This window comes from Acinonyx jubatus, chromosome C1 (genome assembly GCF_027475565.1).
Source record: "Acinonyx jubatus isolate Ajub_Pintada_27869175 chromosome C1, VMU_Ajub_asm_v1.0, whole genome shotgun sequence".
In the NCBI taxonomy this organism is placed as follows: Eukaryota; Metazoa; Chordata; class Mammalia; order Carnivora; family Felidae; genus Acinonyx; species Acinonyx jubatus.
In genome coordinates, this window is record NC_069381.1 from 194,491,102 (window position 1) to 194,498,672 (window position 7,571).

The following is a 7,571-nucleotide window of genomic DNA, read 5'->3' on the forward strand; positions in this document are numbered from 1 at the left end:
CCAGGTTCAAATTTAAGATGCATCGTAGCCCTTCAGGCACAGTTCTGTCTTCAATAAGAACAGTTGACCTTAAGCAAAATCTTGGCAGATGGCACCATCAACCCTCGAGACAAAGAGCCCAGTGCAGGCCCAATGTGCTCAGTGCCTGTGTTGGGCAGGGAATTCTGGGGACTCTGGAATCCAGACAATGGTCCTAGAATTGGGGCCATAGACTCAATGGAAAGGGACACAGTTAACAGACAGCTGGAGTCAAATCTCTAATGCAGTGGCCCAGAGCAGTGTTCTCTAAGGCAGTACTGAGGCTAGGAGTGGGAGTCAGACAAGTGTTTCTTGTACATTAGTTCAGAACTTTTGCCACCGCACAGCAGAGAAGATACAGAGAAGACAGCCTGGTGGAAAACTCACACACTCTATCAGGTCAGGGAGTCTAAAGCTTTAGTTTCAGGAAATTTCCACACAAAGGAATAGGCATCTGATATTTTCAGCTGATATCAGGAAGAACTCAAATTCTTCACACAGAGCGATTGGGGAAAACTCCATATATAAAGTATGCTTGGTGTCAAATGTATATGTAAGAAGTCAGGCCTTCCTGTGATTTTTACTAAAGCCCTGAGGCAAGATTCAGTTTTCCAGAACAAGCAGGATAGGACACAGAGAAGAGAATTTCCAGAATTTAGAAGAAGAATCCAGACCATCTGAAGTCAGAAATTATGTTCTTGGTTACAGATCCTCTTATATATCCTTATAGTTTACTGATAGCAAAATGTATGTAGTTCTCCATTTCAGAACCAGGGTTCAATCATTCTGAATGTATCCTGTTGTTAACTACCTGAATCCTCTCAGGCATATTATCTGTAGATACTTACACCAGCCCAAGAAACCCTCTCCTATACCAGCTCAGGAGAACCAACTATGGCCATCATTCCCCATCCCTACTTCAGTGACTTCAGGATGGTTGCTTAAAATTGGCGTTAGTGGGAGTATATTTTAACACCAGAGAAATCAGCAAAAGCTGCAAATCAGGGTTTGTCTTTCCCTAGAGAACCTTTTGTTATGAATTTACCAGTATACAATTGTACCTAGGCCCAAAGTGGGCAAAAATATCAGATCGTAAAAATATCTAACTTAATAATGCTAATTTCTGAGTAGGGTACATGTTTATTACACACACAAGTATAAATTATATTCTTGTATTTAAATCTTATTCCAATATATTTTTGTGCAAAGATACTTTAGATTTTTGTCTTCAAGGGTTAAAAATGAGAACTATCAGTAATTAAACATTGTCAGTGTTATCTCCCAGATTACTTCATCCAAATGTGATCTTAAAAGAATGACTTGTTCCCCGGAAAGGTAAATTAGTTCTATGTTTAGGATAAAAAGGAGAGGGGGGGGGGATACCCTGAGCCTGGTCAGAAAGTGCTACTTACCTTGTTGGAATAATGTTGAACAGCACAAAGGTGTGCTCATATTGATGGTTTTATTCTAGGGTTTGTTTTCTGAAACTGCCTAGAGCGGCAAATCCAAAAACAAACAAACAAACAAGCCAAAAAGCAAAAACAAAACAAAACAAAAAACAGGTGTGTGTGATTTCCTCTGGGAGTTTGTCATGCCTTTGGTTCCCCTCTCCTGAAAGCAATTTTTAAAAATTCAAGTCTCCTTCAAGTCCTGTGTCAACACGCCAAAGGCCAACACTGCACACCTGCTCCACCTTCACCGCCTGTCACTCAGCATCAGTGGGGACGAAAGGCACTGAGAGGGAACAGAGAAAGAATGAGCCTCATGATCATCAGCCACCTGAAGAACCTGGCGGAGCTCGGCTGTTCTGTGTCCGAAGGCAAGAAGTTACAAAATTTGGGAAAGTCAGAACTACAGGACACACCAGCTACGTAATTCCTTTACTGGGAATAAGGACTGAAGACAGTTTTTATGGTTTGTCAGCAGTTTAGATAATATTAAACTCCCATGCCATTCCTCCATCCTTGTTCTGATTTATTTGCAACATCTGTGGAGAAAACCACAGACCAGAAAGAAATTACCTTGACAACTTTCACCCAAAGAGCTGTGTAGTATTTTCTCAATGTTCTAGTCTATACTTGCTCTAAAAATACATTTGTGGAGTGGAATTGGAAAGTTTCTCATTTGAATTTACTTTAACAGTTCTGACCTGACTGTGATTAACTTGTCTAATGAAAAGTAAATACCTTGATTTCTAATGAAATTTTAAAGAATAACTATCTTCTTTAGAGTAAGCATTATATTGTAGACAATTTACTGTTGTTAGGCTTAATAATGCCTCCCCCAACCCCCACACCCCGGATGTCCACATGCTAATGTTCAGAACCTGTGAATATGTGATGTGCCATGGTTAAAGGGACTTTGCAGGTGTGACTAAGTTCAGGCTCTTAAATTGGGAAGAGCATTCTGGGTAATTCACATGGGCCCACTGTAATCACAGGGTCCATATAAGAGGGAGAGTGGGGGAAGGTCAGAGAGATTTATATGCTGTGTTGTTGTCTTTGAAGATAGAGCAAGGGGTCAAGTGCCAAGGACTATAGTTAGCCTCTGCAAGCTGGAAAAGACAAGGAAATGGATTCTTCCCTCCAGTCTCCGGGAGGAATGCAGCATTGGTGGAAGCCATTTCAGACTTTGGGTCTCCAGAACTGTAAGAGAATACACTTGTGTTGTTTTAAACCACTAACTTGCGATTAGCAATTATAGGAAACTAATCTCGTTAACTTTTAGTTAAACATCTCTTTAGCTTTTAGGGGGTAAGTTGTATTTGAAGTCCATGAAATTAGAAACCATATGTTTATGCTTCACCCCACGCTATCACTTGTCACCATCATATGCAAATAACTATTCAGAATTTTATACCCAAGGTACTTAGGTTTCAACAATGCAGGTTTTATTTTAATGCTAAAGGATAATTTTGAGACTTAAGAACTAACATAGCATCAGTAGACACAGACATATTTGAAATACTGAAAGAGATTCAACACTGTTGAAGCAGATAGGTTGTCAGTTGATTATGAAGACTTTTTGATGAGTAAAATCTCACATTCTGTGGAAATGGAGTTTGTGTGCGTGCAGTTACCTGGAAGGATTGTAGGAAGCAAAAGAGTCCATTTTAAGAGTGTTCTCTAAAACTTCAAGGGGAGTCTAAATTTGATTTCCACCACCACTCCCCCCATCCCCTTCCAAAAGAAAAAAGTTGGTGGGGGGAGATGCCTTGCAGGTGGTAATAGCCCAACAGTCATTGGTATACATGCTGTGAGGAGTGAAGCTGATAAGGCACCAGCAGAGCAATTTCTTGAAGAGACCAGGCAAATGAGGCACAATACTTCAAATGAACCATAAACCCCAAAAAAGAATATAGGTTTTTAACTGACTTTTCTCTGAAAAACTATGACAAAACAAACAGATCTTCTATGGGCAGGAGGCATACGTTGGAAGCAGGGGCCAGCAAACTGGAGCAAAATTTGTCGTTTTTATTGTTTTCATATGGTGGATATGGATCTGGATCCCTTGAGTGAATGAGGAAGGAATAGTCAAAGGTGGTGATCCCTTCTGTTGGGGTGGGGGTGGGGGGGGCATCTCTGATGTTGACTGGCTGTGAAATAAGCAGAAATAAGATACCAGAATCTTAGAAGTTAGATTACTGTTTCTGAAATCTACCTTGATGGGATTTGGGGAAACTACCCAGATTTGGGGATGGAGCAGCACAAATCCTGATCTGTCAGTTTCTCTTTATTTAGCAAATAGAGGGCTGTGTAGAAGTCTCTGGATATAAGTCTCAGAACTGTATGATAAGCCAAGTGCAATAGCAAGTAGGTCCTGGACCCATTTATACCTGGGGTGGAATCAGTATGTGAGACCCTTAGAAAAGCTGTCAGTTTCCAATAAGTACAAAAGCCTGAAACCCCTATCTGATTGAATAAGATGAAGGTGTCCTGATGCCCTTTCCTGGAGGGGCTACATTAATTTTCTCTCTTTCCACTCAGTTGCTCCCGACATACTATTCTTATTTTGCAGCAGTAACCAGGGTTGTCTGTCTTACTTCCATGTCCACCTAGCTGGCCAGACTTTTAAAACTCGTGTATGGGAACAGTATGCATCACACCCATGTTCTTTTTCCCCTTCCCACCCACATTAGTAAAAACACTCAATTTAGACCCCAGAGCAGTAGTTTGAAAACTGTTTCACAGATCCCTTTAAAAATCTAATTAAAAAAAAAAAAAAAGCATAACTCTCTCACCACACCCAAACAGACTCTCCATATGCACATAATTATACATCAAATGCCACCTATATTTGCAGGAGTTCATGAACCCCTCCAAAGCCCGTTATGGAAGCCCATGTGAAAAAGTCCTGGTGGTAAAGAATTGTTTCACCCTGTCTTAAGGTTGCCAAGGGCTTTAAAAAGGGAGAGAAGGAGAGCAATGATGCATGTGGCTTTTCTTTTTAGATAGCTTGGATCTCTCCATGAGCAGTTGAGGAGTTGAAAAGCAAATAAACGTCAACAGTTCTGAATCCCAACATTGTTTAATGACAACCTTCCCATGTTTGCCGACTTGCTGCTTAACAACAATCCTGTTGACTCTGTGTAAAAAGCTTTCCAGGTCCTCCCAGGTAAATAACCCACTCCTACCAATCACCTGGCTGCCCAACTGAACCTTTAATGCACACAGAATTCATGAAGATGAGTCATTCTCTTTGCCAAATGTACCTTGACATGTTAAAAATTTTACTTCTTCTTGAGATCTTTTCATGTACTAATCTTGGCAAAGACGATTCCAAGAAGGAATCTGCTTTAAGTGAAACTCTATGACTAAAACATTTTCATATTTGTGAAAATTGTAAATATCTAACATTTCTGAATGATTCCAGTTTGTGTTGCTCTAATAGGTTTAGCACATGACCTTCTGGAGAGGTGAAAAGATTTTGTTTTTGCTTACTTCATTTACTGCTAAAGTAAAGTCTCTCACCAAGTTAAGTGAAATTCAGTCATGTGTTACGTGGAACAAGGAGGTAAAATTGTAACAAAATCATTGATTATATAAAACAAATAGGAGAAATGGTGGGTTTCCTTAGGAAGAAAAAGAATGACCAACAGTTAAAAGGAAGCAGGACTTTTGATGTAGAAAAGACAAGTGTGGAGTGGAGGACAGATAAACAGCATTGTGCCCTTGCTGGTTGCTGGCTCCAATGCAAAGGCAATTTGATCACTCTCAGTCCAACCTGGCAAGAAGCCTGAGGCTAAAGCAGAGAACTAACCAAAGGAAGAAGGGGGTGGGGCATGGAATTTGTTGGATTGGTTAATCAGGCCCTTCCCTAACAGCCAAGAAGGAAACGGATTACCAGCAGCTGTGACTAAGAAACCTAGGGCCAACAAGACCAGTTGCCTGTATAGTAATATGCCAAGAAGTCTGAGAACAGTTCCAGCATTCACAGTGGTTTTACTCAAGTTTGCAAAAAAGTGGGAATATTTGGGGGGGGGGGGGGGGAGAAGTCAGGTGACAGTTTTTACTTTAAACAGCAAATAAAAACAACAAAATATTTCCCAAAGTCAGAAGTAATTAAATTGCTAGAAACAAACTTAAATGCCAGAGCTCAGATTGAAGGTAGATGGATCATCTAGGACCTGCTCTGGTACAAGGTAAAAGGACCCAGAGTTGCCATTGTATAGTGAAGTTTTTAGGAACATAATATATGCTATACATAATTGAATTCCCCCATTACATTCATATATTTGAGGGGGTTCACAGAGCTTCTTGTCACAGTGTGACTTACCTGTGGCTAGTGGCAAACCTCAGAGGCTCCAGAGTCCCTGAGGGCTATTCAGGGACCCTGGAAATAGAGAAATGGATGTAAGGGGTATTGCAATGGAAAGCCAATTGTGAAGTAACAACACTTGAAATTACAAATTAGTGAGAAGTCGCCATATTGTAACCAGGTATTAGCAGATTTAAAATGAATTTTGGTGACTTTTTTAGGGTTCTTTCTAACTTTCTTGGGTTAGAATCCTTATTTTTGTTTTAATGTATGTTTATTTATTTATTTACTTATTTATTTAGAGAGCAGGTATGGAGCAGGGGAGGGGCAGAGAAAGAGAGAATCCCAAGCAGGCTCCCCACTGCCAGCACAGAGCCCTATGGAGGGCTTGAACTCCCAAACCATGAGATCATGACCTGAGCCAAAATCGGATGCTTAACCAAAGGAGCTACCCAGGTACCCCTAGAATCCTTATTTTTAAAAAGCACATTCTTTTCACTCTTTCTACAACCGTGCCTACAGGAAACCAAAAGCAATATAGTGCAGGGGTTTTACCACTACAAATGTCAAGAAAATGATCTATACTGTTCCTCTTATTTAATAGAAAGTTCTTAGAAATGTCATTCAACAATTTGTCCCTATCTTGACTGATTTTAAAATGAGGACTTCTAATTATTCTGGCAATAAATTGAGAACAAATTTTAGCTTAGGCAGATTATTAGATTCTAATATCCACATGAACTTTATCTAAGGAACTGAAGGTCTAAGAACCTGGAGTAAAAAAGGAAGGACACCTGGACTTCATTGTTTTAATTTTTTTTTTTTAACTCAAGCAGAACCTTTTCCAAGGCTTTTTAATATCCTATCATACAAAAGTAGGGAAGAGATTTCTAGGAAGTTTTCTGCAGTTTATTAAGGAACTCTGTGTATTGGAATTTATTATAGATCAGGAAAAATGGAACTTTCTGGAGTATCTAAAAGGTCTCTGTTCTCTACATTCAAAATTCACTTTAAATCATTATCCCAGATGTTGTTTTCTTGAAATTTATAGTAAGATGCTTTCGCTATAACTACTGTTTTTTGTGCTCTGGACGCAAGAATGATTAACATGTACTTTTAAAAAATGTGAATACTAACTCAAGAAACTGAAGAACTGTAAAATTAGTTTTAATACCTGGTGACAATTTGGTGTCCTTTTTAACTGTTGTCTCTTCAATTGTTGTTTATCTACAGTTTGTTGTTTATCTTAGCCTTAGATTAAAACACAATATCCACTTGACCATCCAATGTGGTGATGTATGGCCACAATAGAATTACCTGCAGCCTAAACATTCTATTAAATGACTCCGAAGAGAATGTATGACAGAAGCGAACCCTGTCCTTTTCATTTTCTTAAATTTCTTTTTATAAGATAAATTAATTTTACATGAGTATCTAGGTATTTGAATAATGAAATAAACTAATTGGATATAAGCCAGCATAGAACATGAAAGCATTTTGACATGGAATGTCTAAAGCATTTTAAACTCCTCTGAAGAGGAATATGATAAATAGCAAGGGTTACATCAATATAATTTATATTAGTGTTAATCACAAAAGGATAAAACCTAATCCAAACACAAACTTCGTAAGAGATAGGATGTACAGAAATATCAATGGAAACTTTATAAGCTAGAAACTAAACACTGCAAGAGTATTTTCAGAGAATAGCAAGCATACTATATCACTTATCTTTTAGAAATATTGTGGATAGAATATTGTGGAAATACTTCAAACTCTATTTGTAGAGTTTGAAA